Consider the following 14,146-nt stretch of genomic DNA (forward strand, 5'->3'; position numbering starts at 1 on the left):
AGTTCTTTCTCCTTTACCTTTTTTCTGGGATGAGTGTACATCCAAGGTACATCGTTAATACCTACTATAGCCAAATACTTTTTGTGACCAGAGCCCAGTGACTGGCAGAGGATCCTGGTTCCCTCTGGCCCAGGAAGAGAAGTTTTCTTTTGGTTCAGCCCACCTGGAAAGAAGCATTGTGGGGAAAGTAGTCAAGGGAAGTGGATTTCTGTTGCCAGAATCCAAATATGGCTCATTAATCCTCCCAAGTGAGCCCAAGATTAGCATCTTAATCAGTCTCGTTTCAGAGGTTTTAAAGACTTATTCTGTTCTCTAGGTTCTTTATAAAGAAGGAAATGAGCAGTGGCTGCATTTGGTAGAACTCTTTGGTATTTAGAGAATGGGAGCTGTTGCCAGGATGCTAAGTGGTCCTAGGTAGGCTACAGTCTCGAGAGTCAGCAAAACTGGGTTGTGTGCATGCAGTAACAGAAGTCAGAGAGCGGGAAATATTTATGTTGGTAATAGTTTTCCTCTGAAAGCTCCAAAGGGAAGGAAAAAGTTGGCTTGCTTCCCTACCATAGATGGTTGTATTGTTATCTAGAATATGAGTCCAGCCCCATTTCCTCCTTACCTAATTGGTGTCAGGACATTTAATCAGGTCAACTGATGGTGAATTCTTTCGAATTTTTATTTTGAAATAATTTCAAACTTACAGAAACGTTGCAAGGATAATACAGAGATCTCCTATATACCCTTCTGCTACTTGTTTTATTATTCTCTTTCTGTACACACACACATACATATGTATATAAACTTTATTCTGAACCATTTGAGAGTAGATTATATATATCACGACCTTTTATCCCTTAATACTTCAGTGTATGTTTCCTAAGAACGAGGATATTCTCTTACATAATCTTTAGTACAGTTATCAAATTCAAGAAATTTAGCATTGATACAGTACTATTCATATACCAATTCTGTCAAGTGTCCCAATAATAAACTTTTTAGTTTTTTCCCTTCAGTCAGGGATCACATACTGCATTTAGTTGTCATGTTTCTTTAGTCTCCTTTAATCTGAAACAGTTCTTCAGCCTTTCTTGGTCTTTTATGATATTGAAATTTTTTATGAATACCAGCCAGTTTTTTTTCTTTCTTTCTTTTCCTTTCTTTCTTTCTCTCTTTCTTTCTCTCTCTCCCTCCTTCCCTCCCTCTCTTTTTCTCTTTTTCTTTCTTTCGAGAATGTTCCTCATTTGGGTTAGTCTGGTGTTTTCGTCATGATGATTCAGGTTATATGTATCTGGCATGAATCTATACAATCACTACTGATAACAGTGTCCTTCTCAGGATATGATATGTGGAGGTGCCCCTCATTTGTGATATTAATTTTGATCATTTCATCAAGATGTTACTTTGTTTCTCCACTGGATAGATACTATTAGCCCCTTGGAACTCATAAGGAGTCTGTGGGGAGACACATTAAGACCTTGTTTTGCTCTTCATTAAACTTTTCCCCCCATGATTTATCATACATTGATGATTTTTGCCTGAACCATTTTCAGATTGCAGTGACAGAAAATTTTGAGTGGTTGCTTAAAATACCTGCTCTTAAAGGACTTGTTCTTAGGTATGGAAAGAAAATGTGAATTTTCTTCTTAGCTTGCTTGTGTTTCTTCCTTTCTAAGAAATACAGTCACATGTCCTGAAGGTCTGTATTTCTTTATGGCTTCGGTGATGCTGTTTTTTAAAAATATCCAGTAACTTGAGGAATTCCCTGGCAGTCTAGTGGTTAGGACTCTGCGCTGTCATGGCCAAGGGCCCGGGTTAGATTCCTGGTCAGGGAACTAAAATCCCATAAGCTGTGTGGCACAGCCAAAAAAAAAAAAAAAAAATCCAGTAACTTAAAAGAGTTTTGAAAATTGGGAAAAGGTTTATTTCAATGAGGCTTGACTGAGGGTTTGGTGATTTCCTAGAATATGGCAACATAACCCAGTGGAATTTGTTCTCCACTCAACCAACAGCATAAATGTTTCTCCTCTAAGCCAGACTGGAAACAGCCATGTGAAGCTGATTCCCTTCTCTTTTTTTCTTTCCCCCTTTTAATAAGTGGGATAGCAATATGAATGCAACATATTTCAACTTTTCTCAAATCTGTTTTAAAAGCCTGGTTGGGCTCATTAAGAACTTCTGCTTCAGCTTTTTAAAATGAATAAAGTTTTGAAATGCCCATCAGGAGCTTTAAGAGAGAAAAATGGTTTGAGAAAAGTACTCCCCATTCTTATTTACTATCACCCTTTTCTCTCCTTCGCTTTTTTTTCTCTACATTTTTCCTTTTGCTTCTACTTTCCTTTTATTCCTTTGAAGGATCTGATCAATATGCGTGAATGAGCTTCCCTAAGAAAAGAAAAGGCAGAGAGAGAAAGAGGTATTGCTCTTGAGTCTCAGGTCCTTTGGTGTTACTACAGTGAAGAGTAGGCTGATGATATGACATTACTACTGAAAGCCTTACTAGCTATCAGTTATGTTTTGTGGAGGAAACCTTGCCCATGATAAATTTAAAAAGAGAGATAAAAGTAGGGAAAGAAAATAAATGGAACTAGAGAGGCAGAAAGTAAGGAAGAATGAACAGAAAGGAGGAGAAGAAAAGAACTTGGAGGGAAGGACCAAGAATACAGGGCTGCTAAATAGGAAACTGGGAATTAGCTCTAACATTTACCTTTACCTAGTCTACTGTTTGGGCTTTCCCCCTTCAGTAGAGTGGGTTGCAAGGTAGGATGAGGTTGGGTTGAATGAAATGGTCCCATCTTTGACTCCTTGGATCCATCCACTCAGAACTGAAGGGCTTACCCTGTAATAGGGTGACTTGATAGCCTGATCCTAGTAGGTTGGGGTGGAAGAGTCTATTAAGTGATGCCTTTTGGAGAGCTAGCATTAACAGTTATTTTTAACCTTCCATTTCAATCCCTTCATTCTTTAGGCTCCTCCACTGGCTACTGTGAGAGCAGTCAAAATTAGCAACTATACAAAATGAAGTACGTCTTGTCTCCCCAGTCACTTCCAAAATAAACAGGGAGTAATACTGTCCGTATTTTGTCTCACTTTACTCTGAAGGCTACCAATAGAGGAAGCATGGATTAGTGTGTAGTGATTTCTAGGCTCTGCCCTCTGGACAGATTCCCCTCTGAGTGTTGTGGCTGAGTGACAGGACCATGTGGCAGGAGTGCAGCTGGAAGTATATCATCGGCAGATTTGGGTTGGGTAAATATAGCAGGAGCAGGATGTCAGTGTGGGAGATGGATTGTTCTGGGAAAGGAAGTGTTGTCTTTCGTCTGAGAAACAATTTCCTGCACTTCTGGGACTCTTGCTTTCTTCTTTTTTTTTTTTTCAGGGCAGAACAGGAGTTGGCAGGAGTTGGGTACACTTGCTGTATTCTATCTCTGGGTGTCTGTCTGTTCCTATATTTGAAGTTGGGAATAGAAATTAGATCTGTTTGAGCAGTTAGGAAATGGACCCAATAAACAGCCATACCCTTGCCTTACAGTTCATTTTTTGTAGTCTTAAATTAAAGCACATACCTGGATAGAGCCTCTTTTTAAAAAGTAACCGTTTTTTTTTAGTAAAACAGACAAGTTGAAAGACAAATATAATTATACAACGAAAATCAACTCTATTGAAAGTCAGACATGAGGCACCAGCTGGCAGGAAACAGCTGGGATGTTTCTGGGGGCTAGACTCTTCCACACCGGAACTTAACTCTTTAAGCTACCTCCGTTATCTGAGCTGCTTAAGATGGCTGCCCACCTACCAACAATCTCTATGAAAGACTAAATCTACTAAGTTATATGATATTTTACAATTGACTAGAACTTTACAGTTTGTGAAATGCTTTTGCATATTTTTAAAACTTTTTTTTTTTTTGGCTGCGTTGGGTCTTCATTGCTGCGTGCGGGCCTTCTCTAGTTGCAGCGAGCGGGAGCTACTCTTCGTTGTGGTGCACAGGCTTCTCATTGTGGTGGCTTCTCTTATTGCAGAGCACGGGCTCTAGGTGCACGGGCTTCAGTAGTTGCAGCACGCGGGCTCAGTAGTTGTGGCATGTGGGCTCTAGGGCGCAAGGGCTCAGTAGTTGTGGCTCACAGGCTCTAGAGCGCAGGCTCAGTAGTTGTGGCACATGCGCTTAGTTGACCCACGGCATGTGGGATCTTCCCAGACCAGGGATCGAACCTGTGTCCCCTGCATTGGCAGGCGGATTCTTAACCACTGTGCCACCAGGGAAGTATCTAAAACTTTTTTAAAAGCCTTTTTATTTTAGAATAGATTTAGATCTATGGAAAAGTTGTAAAGAAGTTCCCATATACCCTACACCAAATTTCCCCTGTTATTAACCTCTCACATTAGTATGGTACATTTGTCACAATTAATGAACCAGTACTAATATATTAACTGAAGTCCGTACTTCATTCAAGTTTCCTTGGTTTTAACCTAATGGTCTTTTTCTGTTCCAGGATCTCATCCAGGATGCCACATTACATTTAGTTGTCATGTTTCCTTAGGCTCCTCTTGACTGTGATAGTCTGCATATATTTTCTTTCATTTACATCTCATAACAACCCACAAAATAGACTGAGCCTTTATTAGTATCCTCCTTTTACAGGTAAAATTCAGGCTCCAGAAAGATTAAGTAACATGTTCAAGGTTACGCAGTTAGTAAAAGCTTCTATTAAAATGTGATTATGATTTGAAAAAGACAATGACCTAACTATTTATTTGCTTTTTATGTGGATGAGGGCAGAACTATAGCTAACTTTCAGGTGGGCCATTTGTAAAAGAGGATCAAGAGACAGAGGTGAATAAGTATTACTTGTTTCTGGACCTTTCTGTCTTACCTGGATGCAAATTAACATTATTATTTTAATCACAACTCCATGGGAAATGCCCTTTTTCTTTGTGATTCTGCTATGTCTATCAAAGGAGCTGATTCCAGAGAATCCTGGACTGCCTGATGAGTCGACCTTGTTCTCTAGCAGCAGGCTTGCTGCTCGCTGGTCCCTGTTGTTAGACATCCAAGTTCAATAGGAAGGTTCACTGAAAGCATGGCATACACACTAACAGAGCCAGGCTGTTTCTGGTAGTGTGTGGAAGTAACTTTCTGGGAATAAAGCACATGAATTTTTTAGTTCCAGGGTCTAATTGAGCATGCTGAAGTTCTGGCTTGGGGTTAGGAGAGTCACAGAACTGTAGTGCTGAGAGGTGGTAGAAAAATTAAAAGTTCACCAAGACGTGGCAATTACTGGCTCTGAATGCCTTACTCAGCGGGATAAGGTTGGGGGGGCAGGGAGAGGAGGTAAAGTGTAGTAGTTACTGATGATACTAGATACTATTAAAAGATCATATCATGGTGATAGAAACTATGGGGGTACAAACCATTAGCTCTTAAGGGAGCGAATAGCACCCCTTGCCTAGGGAAGTAGTCATAGGATTGTACCTGTGTATTAAAGGGCAATTTTTTGTTTGTTTTACCACATTTTCTTTATTAAAAAAATTTTTTTACATCTTTATTGGATTATAATTGCTTTACAATGTTGTGTTAGTTTCCACTGTACAACAAAGTGAATCAGCTATATGTATATATCTGTCCCCTCCCTCTTGAGCCTCCCTCCCACCCTCCCCATCTCACCCCTCTAGGTTGTCACAAAGCACCGAGCTGATCTCCCTGTGCTATACAGCAGCTTCCCACTAGCTATTTTACACATGGTAGTGTATATCTGTCAGTGCTACTGTCTCAATTCGTCCTAGCCTCCCCTTACCCGCCGTGTCCACAAGTCCGTTCCCTACATCTGCGTCTCTGTTCCTGCCCTGCCACTAGGTTCATTAGTACCATTTTTCTAGATTCCATATATATGCATTAATATACGGTATTTGTTTTTCTCTTTCTGACTTACTTAACTCTGTATGATAGACTCTAGGTCCATCCACCTCACTACAAATGACTCAGTTTCATTTCTTTTTATGGCCGAGTAATATTACATTGTATATATGTACCACATCTTCTTTATCCATTTGTCTGTCATTGGACACTTAGGTTGCTTCCGTGTCCTGGCTATTGTAAATAGTGCTGCAATGTACATTGGGGTACGTGTAACTTTTTGAATTATGGTTTTCTCAGGGTATATGCCCAGTAGTGGGAGTGCTGGGTCATATGGTAGTTCTATTTTTAGTTTTTTAAGGAACCTCCATACTGTTCTCCATAGTGGCTGTACCAATTTACATTCCCACCAACAGTGCAAGAGGGTTCCCTTTTCTCCACACTCTCTCCAGCATTTATTGTTAGCTTTTTTGATAATGGCCATTCTGACTGGTGTGAGGTGATACCTCATTTTGGTTTTGATTTGCATTTCTCTAATGATAGTGGTGTTGAGCATCTTTTCATGTGTTTGTTGGCCACCTGTATGTCTTCTTTGGAGAAATGTCTTCTTAGGTTTCTGCCCATCTTTGGATTGGGTTGTTTGTTTTTTTGATATTGAGCTGCATGAGCTGCTTGTATATTTTGGAGATGAAGGTCAACTTTTAAAGTTCTCCAAATTAAGCTGACAGGGTAAGCAGTTTATTGATGCCATTAACAACCACTTTCATTTTTTAAAATTTTATTTATTTATTTATTTATTTATTGGCTGCGCTGGGTCTTTGTTGCTGCACACGGGCTTTCTCCAGTTGCGGCAAGCTGGGGCCACTCTGCGTTGCGGTGCGCGGGCTTCACATTGCAGTGGCTTCTCTTGTTGCGGAGCATGGGTTCTAGGCGTGCGGGCTTCAGCAGTTGTGGCTCGCGGGCTCTAGAGCGCAGGCTCAATAGTTGTGGCACACGGGCTTAGTTGCTCCGCAGCGTGTGGGATCTTCCCAGACCCGGGCTCCAACCTGTGTCTCCTGCATTGGCAGGTGGATTCTTAACCACTGCTCCACCAGGGAAGCCCAACAACCACTTTTATTAAAGCAGTTTTTTTTGTTGTTGTTGTTGTTTTGGGCCACGCTGCACAGCTTGTGGGATCTTAGTTCCCCAACCAGGGATTGAACCTGGGCCCTGGCAGTGAGAGTGCTGAGTCCTAACCACTGTACCACCAGGGAATTCCAAAAGCAGGTTTTTTTTTTTTTTTTTTAATTAATGAGAAATGGGATACTTCTCAGTTTGTGCTTTTATGATGTATAGCTGTGAGCCTAGAGGCTGGTTTAGTACCCCTTTGTAGTGACTATTGCTCTTTGGTTATTAGCTCTGATTTTTTTTCTCCAAAAGGAAGCTATGAAAATAGCAATGAATAAAACAATGAGGAAGGACTTCGGGAAGTTTGTGTATATTGTGTGTCTTCATGGCATCATGGATGGAGTAGGTTGGGGACAAAGTAGATGTTATAAACCACCAATTTTAGGAGTCTTTAAGGACATGGGTGACTTAAGGCCTTGTGCCAAGAGGGTGGGAGGTTATCGATAGGAGCAAAGATTACAACAGGTATTAAACATTACAGGATGGACCTCATACTCTGAAAATGCTTTTGCTTTACCAATTTGAATGAGAAAATGTGAAAGACAGAGTGACAATATGAAAAATGACTGTTCAAGCTAGAAAATTCTGTCTATTGGTGAAATTTAAACTGTCATTAGGTAGGGGAAAAGTCTTGTTCAGAATGCAAGACAGGAAACAATGAAGTACCTGTGTCTCCAGAGAACTCAGCATTGAACTGTGATGGAGGAAGGGGAAATTCCTTACTGTGGTCTTGCATAGTGTGAAATCCTCATGAGGTCTCAGCAGATGTAGAGTCTCTAAGGATTTGTGGCTGGCTGAAGAAGCTTGGATTCAGTGAGTCTCCAGTGGAGAGTGCAAGACAGAGATGGCTCACCAACATTTCTGCTTCAGAACAATAAGTTTTGGTGAGTGGAAAGCTACCAGTTGTACTTTACTTTTGCAAGAATCCAAAATGGTCCCTTTGTACTATGGCCTGAGCTGACTGCTTGTCTCTACAAAAGCTACACAGGAGATACCACAGGCCCTAACTGGAACTTGATTATGGTTTCCCAGAAGGGAAGCTCATATCCTGTTAAAACACTGTAGAAAAATTAAGTAGAACTAGTGATAAGAGAATCATTACTTTTGGGACTTCCCTGGTAGCACCGTGGTTAAGAATCTGCCTGCCAGTGCAGGGGATATGGGTTCGATCCCTGGTCTGGGAAGATCCCACATGTGGTGGAGCAGCTAAAGCTGAATAGTGCTGTGAATAGTGCTGTTAGGAATATGTGTGTACATGTATTTGAGTACCTGTTTTCATTCTTTTGAATTATATACCCAGGAGTGGAATTACTGGCTCATGTGGTAACTCTATGTTTAACTTTTTGAGGAAATGTCAAACTGTTTTTCACAGCAGCTGAATCATTTTACAGTCCCAGCAGCACTGTATGAGGGTTCCAGTTTCTCCACATCCTCACCAGCACCAGGTAAAACTCCTTCCAGTACTTATGGATCTCCTGGCATGCTTCCCTGAAGTCGCTGGAAGGCTCTTCTGGTCAAATAAAGTATTGAGGTTCTACATTTTGTGCTAAAGAATTACTTTCTTCTAAAATCTGTAGGAGATAGTGATCACAGCTGATGTGGGTTGCCTAGACAGGGTTGAAATCTGACTTGCCAAAAAGAGAGTGTCAGTTACTCTTTGGGTCTTGACAGTAGATGGTAGTATTTCTGGTTTCATATGCCATCAGAATCCTGCACCAGGCAATGGGCTGGGTCTTGCTGACTATACAGGAGGCTCAGTTTGCTTGCAGATTGCCAGCTTACTTTCCTGCTTGCTGAATAACCTTCTGGAGACAGAGTTAGCTCTAATTCCGTCTAATGAGTGACTGGTTCTTTTTAAGGTGCTACATAAATTGATTTCAGTTGTTATTCCATTACTACTTATATGGACATTAATACTCTAAATGTTCCCATTTCTTTTCTATCTGGCAGGATGTCTTCTGCATCAAATTATTGAGTTCCTAAATGCCTTTTTCTTACCTTTTTTAAGCCATCAATTTCTACTTCTTATGTCTATATATTTTGTGATTCATATAATAATAGTCACTATGGTTAATGTTTTAGTGTGTCTTATCTAAATTTTTCTGTTGTGGAAGTTAGTTTCTTCTTTTGAAAGGAGAAAATTGATGCTGGAAACTAGGAAGCTTGACCTTCTAGTTCTTTTGCTTTTCTCTATAAGTCCAGCTTTTCTTTTCTTTTTTTTTTTTGTAGCACTGCTTTCTCCAGTTTATGTGTTGGGTGGTAGATTTTTCTAACTTTCAGAAAAATTATTTTTTCTAGTGTAATGTGTTTGCTGTGTTTTAAATCTCAATAAATCAGAATACATTTCAGTGTTTATTGCTTCCATCGGTTGCTTTTTTTTTTTTTTTAAATGAGTTTGGACCAGTTTTCAAAGCAAACAGAAAATTGTAGTCTCTAACCTCCCTCCCTCCCCTCCCCCACCTGCCACTCTGGTGTTAGGTTTACAAATGCATCCTAACCATTTGATCAAAGTCATGCTTTGAATAAGGCTTTATAGTCAGGTATGGTTGAATGACAGGTATGTCTGGATTTGGTCTTGAGAGATTTGGGGATGGTTTTTTACCCTCCCTCTTCCAGTAATGTACTGTGGTCTGTAATAGGTTGAGTTGTAACATTCATTAAACCACTCCTCACATTCCCTGTTTTCAAAGCTTATCAGGATGACTTTGATTTAGTTATTTGGAACCAAAAAGGCATTTGTGGAGCCTGATCTAGAGTTGTGTAGCAGTAATATATCAGAGATCAGACTTAGGTCCCAGTGGTATTATTCTTCGGGATTTACTTGCCTGGAAGTACACACAGGAGCCAAACGGTATGTATGGAAAGCTTTGCTGGAATGCAAATTGGACACATTTTGTTGGGACCAGTAGGGGATTTTCACTGCTTTATAATTTTTCAAAGGTTTGTTATACATCAGACAGTCACTGCCTCTTCTTTAAATCTTTAAATCCCCCCTCTTTTTCCTGTTGTAAAGGTCAGATTTTTTTTGACAACTGTGTGCAGGAACAAGATTTGCTAAATCCCTTCATTTTTATTCATACAAATATCGGCATTCAGTGAGCATCAGTTATCCCAGCATTTAGCGGTAAGGAAAACTCAGGGAGAATCTTATGAATCTCAACTTAGTACCAGGCATATATCTCTGGGGATAAGTTTGCTGCCTCAATTTTAACTTTGACTCCTCTATATGGGATGACACCCTCACAGTGGCTTGTACGTGAAACCTACCCTTCATTAACTCTGTGTCTATGGCTGTAGGATAGATAATATGACTAGTGGGAAGAAACTGTGTTGGACTCTTCTGATGGGGCCTCTTTGTGACAATCCTTAGATTAGTGTTGGAAAAGAAGGACAATTCATTCTCTCCAATGGAGTCCCATTTTTATTTATTTATTTATTTATTTTTTATTTATTTTTTTTTTTTGCGTTACGGGGGCCTCTCACTGTTGTGGCCTCTCCCGCTGCGGAGCACAGGCTCTGGATGCGCAGGCTCAGCGGCCATGGCTCACAGGCCCAGCCGCTCCGCGGCATGTGGGATCTTCCCGGACCGGGGCACGAACCCGTGTCCCCTGCATCAGCAGGCGGACTCTCAACCACTGCGCCACCAGGGAAGCCCCGAGTCCCATTTTTAGCCTTATTTAGCTTTTAATAGTGTCTTGGGCAGCACACCACTTTTAATTTGATGATGATTCTTTTTCTCACTCAGTAGATGGAATCATGATATTATTACAATATGGTACAGTTCCCCATCAAACTTGTTTAGTTTGATGTTATGTTATCATGTTATCTATTGCTATGTAGCAAATTACCCTGAAACTTAAGCAGCTTAAATTTTTTTTATTTCACAATAGTTTCTGAGGGTCAGGACTTTGGGAGCCGCTTAGCTAGTGGTTCTGGCTTAGGATCTCTCAAGATGATCAGCCAGAGCTGCAGTCATTTGAAGGTTTGGCTGGGCTGGAGGATCCATATCGAAGCTTACTCATGTGGTTATTGGTAAGGTGCCCCAGTTTCTCGCAGGCTGTTGTCCAGAGGCCTCAGTTTCTCACAATGTGGCCCTTTCCGTAGGATGGCTAGCAACATGGCAGCTGGCTTACCCCTAAGCAAATGATCCGAGAGAGAGCAGAAGCCACACTAATGTTTCTTACCTAGTCTCAGAACTTCTGTCATATAATATTGATCACCCAGACCAACCCTGACATGATCTGGGAGAGGATTGCACAAAAGTATGTAATCATTGTCATTGGGGGTCATCTTGGAGGCTAGCTACACAAGAATTTAATTGGAAAATTTCAGAAGTTTACTTGGACTTAAATACTAATTTTTTTCCCCCTGAAAAATTGTGTTCTTCCTACTCAGCCCTCTCTTTCTGTCTTTTCTCAAACTTTCCTGTCTCTAAATTATCCAGGGTGTATATGGCAAATACATATGTGGAATATATGTGCTTCAGCATGTGAATCTTTCTCTCCCATTACCATCTCAGCCTTAAGCATTAATAAAAACCCTCTCTTTTTCTAAAGCAAACCGGTAAGCATGATCCATCCCTCTCCTGCTGCTTCCTTCCTCTCTTCCCTCTGTCTTCTCTCTTTTCTTTTTTTTTTTTTTTTTTGCGGTACGCGGGCCTCTCACTGTTGTGGCCTCTCCCGTTGTGGAGCACAGTCTCCGGATGCACAGGCCCAGCGGCCATGGCTCACGGTCCCAGCCGCTCCGCAGCATGTGGGATCTTCCTGGACCGGGGCACAAACCCGTGTCCCCTGCATTGGCAGGTGGACTCTCAACCACTGTGCTACCAGGGAAGCCCTGTCTTCTGTCTTTCTTTTAAGAGAAACATCTGTGGCAACTGGTCCAAGGAGCCCTCTCCTCATGAGAGCCCCTCAGTTGTATTCAGGTAATCCTTTGTGCTTCCTCAACCCATTTACCACTGATCCTGTAAAATTTGTTGCATATAGACTGGAGTGACCAGAGTTATGGGACCACTGTGGATCTTCTAGACTGAGATACATAATGATGTGAGCTCTTCTTAGAATCTATCCAGAACTCTGAAATGGAGATAAAGGCCTTGCACGTGGGAGATATTTAAAAACTAAATTACTCGTCTTTTACTTGATGGGTTCATCTGGTCCTTCGTATAGTAGTCAGAAAAGAGCCTGAAGAGTGATTTGCTATTCTTCACCTTTCTAGGACAAGCAGATCTATAGTCACAGTGATGAAGAATGCACAGGCTGATCTTGAAGCTAACCAGCGATACTGTCCTGCCTGTTTGATGACCATGCAAGCCATGCTGTTACATTGACATTTTCCCCAACCTTGGTAGAGTTTCCTGCACCAAACACTATACCTGATAACAGATAACCTCTGTTGTGAAATTGAACTTGTTCAGCTCTTGGCGGGGGTGGGTGTGTGTGTAAAATGGAGAATTAGCTTACTTTCTCAAAAATCCCAGAGCATCTTTGGCTTCCTAGGAACAGCCTGAAGCTGTGAATGAATCTGGCCTCATATTCCTGTTGCTGTTGACTGGCCTAGTAGAAAATTCATACCTGGGAAAATGTACTGGATGCTTTTTTTGACGTGGGGTATATAGAACCAGAGAGGATCCAAAATTGTGTTTTAACTCTATGGAAGATCATAAACAAAAGTAACAAAGCAGGCAAACAAGAACAAAAAACGTTTTCACCTTAAAATCACTCTATACCTAACTCTCTGACCTTCTCTAATCCTTATTATATACACATAATTTAAATTGTTTAATCAATATGCCGTATTATTTTTGTTCCTTTTATTCATTTAGCATAATTTAATATAGAAGTTTCCATGCATTCACCTATGTATCATTTTTAATGTTACTGTAAAAATACATTGAATTACGATGTCATAGGTTAACTATTCTTTTAAAATTTTTAATTTGTTGTATGTAGTGCAACTTTAATCATCTTTGTACTGATAAAATTGTTTTCCTTTCTAATTATCTTTGTGAAATAATAGTCCCATTAGTAGAATGACTGAATTTTATGGCTGTGCTATCCTATTTTGAGTTTTCTCACTTCTTTTTATTTTTGCTAATTTAGTTGACAGATGATACCTTTATAATTTGTTTCACATTTCTTTAATTACTAGCATTTTCTCAAGTGTTTTACTGTTAGAAGTTTTTCCTATGTGAATTATCTATTCTTATGTCTTGGCCACTTATTTGACAGAAATTGGTTAGTATCCATTTGGATTTGTATCACCTCCTTTTATATCTGGATAATGCTTTTTTATCTTTTCATATTTATTTCCAGTGTCTTTTTTTCCCCAATTATTGTGGGCTATTTGAAACCTAGGTTGGTAGTGGTATTTTTGATCCTTACAGAGAGGTTCTTGGCCATCACCTAATTTATTTGCATTTGAAGTGTAGAAATGAGAGGTCCTGTGAGAGCCTTTGACTCAGAGTGTGCATGGGAGCCTCCCTGTGTGGAGAGCAGGCAATCCAAGGAGTAAGGAGGGGAGGTGAGGACAAGGCTGACAACAGACCTATAAATAACCTAAGGTTTAACTTTGTGCTTTGAAATAGGAATTAGGTGACTTTTATTGTCTTCCCCAAGTTATTTACTGTTTGGCCATGAAGAGGAGGCATTAGGATTTTTGAAGAAAATGTTACTGTTTTCACCTCTTAGAAAAATAAGAAGTGCTGATACTGTTCAGCTCTGCCTTGTTTTCTTGTTTCTCTTAGAGTGAGATGACTAAGTGAAAAGTGTGGGTTTGGGGATTTGTTTGACTAGACATCATATCCAGCTTCCAAAGAAAGTGGAATTCTAAACAGTGAAAGGCCTTGTATCTCTTTGCCATGGCACCATGCTGAGGACAGATTGACCATGTGAAAGGGGAGCTGGTAACCCAGCATGTGTCATTCTCCACACCACTGAGCAAGGTCCTTTTTTACCTCTATTATAGACTGCCGTGCCCAGTCATTCTCACTGGTCTCTACAGAGAGTTAAAGGCCCAGACTCTTAGAACCTTTTCTAAGGTCTAGTTCCTAGCATTCTCTCTGGGCCCTCATTTTTTTCTCTAAAATTAGAAAAGTGGATCGAACGATCTCTGATATCTGTAAAGTACTCAGCTTCT

The 14,146-nt window shown here is 40.4% G+C and overlaps 1 protein-coding gene across 14 annotated transcripts in view; it reads left to right on the forward strand.

The window, feature by feature from the left end:
* Positions 1–14,146, forward strand: part of GBF1 (golgi brefeldin A resistant guanine nucleotide exchange factor 1) — a 122,588-nt gene that overhangs the window by 31,385 nt on the left and 77,057 nt on the right. The window contains exon 3 of one of the 14 annotated variants that reach the window (XM_082673049.1): positions 12,227–12,355. The exons of the other annotated variants lie outside the window; for them this stretch is intronic. The gene's annotated coding sequence lies outside the window, so the exon portion shown is untranslated. The remainder of the gene's footprint in view (positions 1–12,226; positions 12,356–14,146) is intronic. 14 annotated transcript variants of the gene reach the window in all.

Source organism: Grampus griseus (genome assembly GCF_964374135.1).
Source record: "Grampus griseus genome assembly, chromosome: 16".
Taxonomy (NCBI): domain Eukaryota; kingdom Metazoa; phylum Chordata; class Mammalia; order Artiodactyla; family Delphinidae; genus Grampus; species Grampus griseus.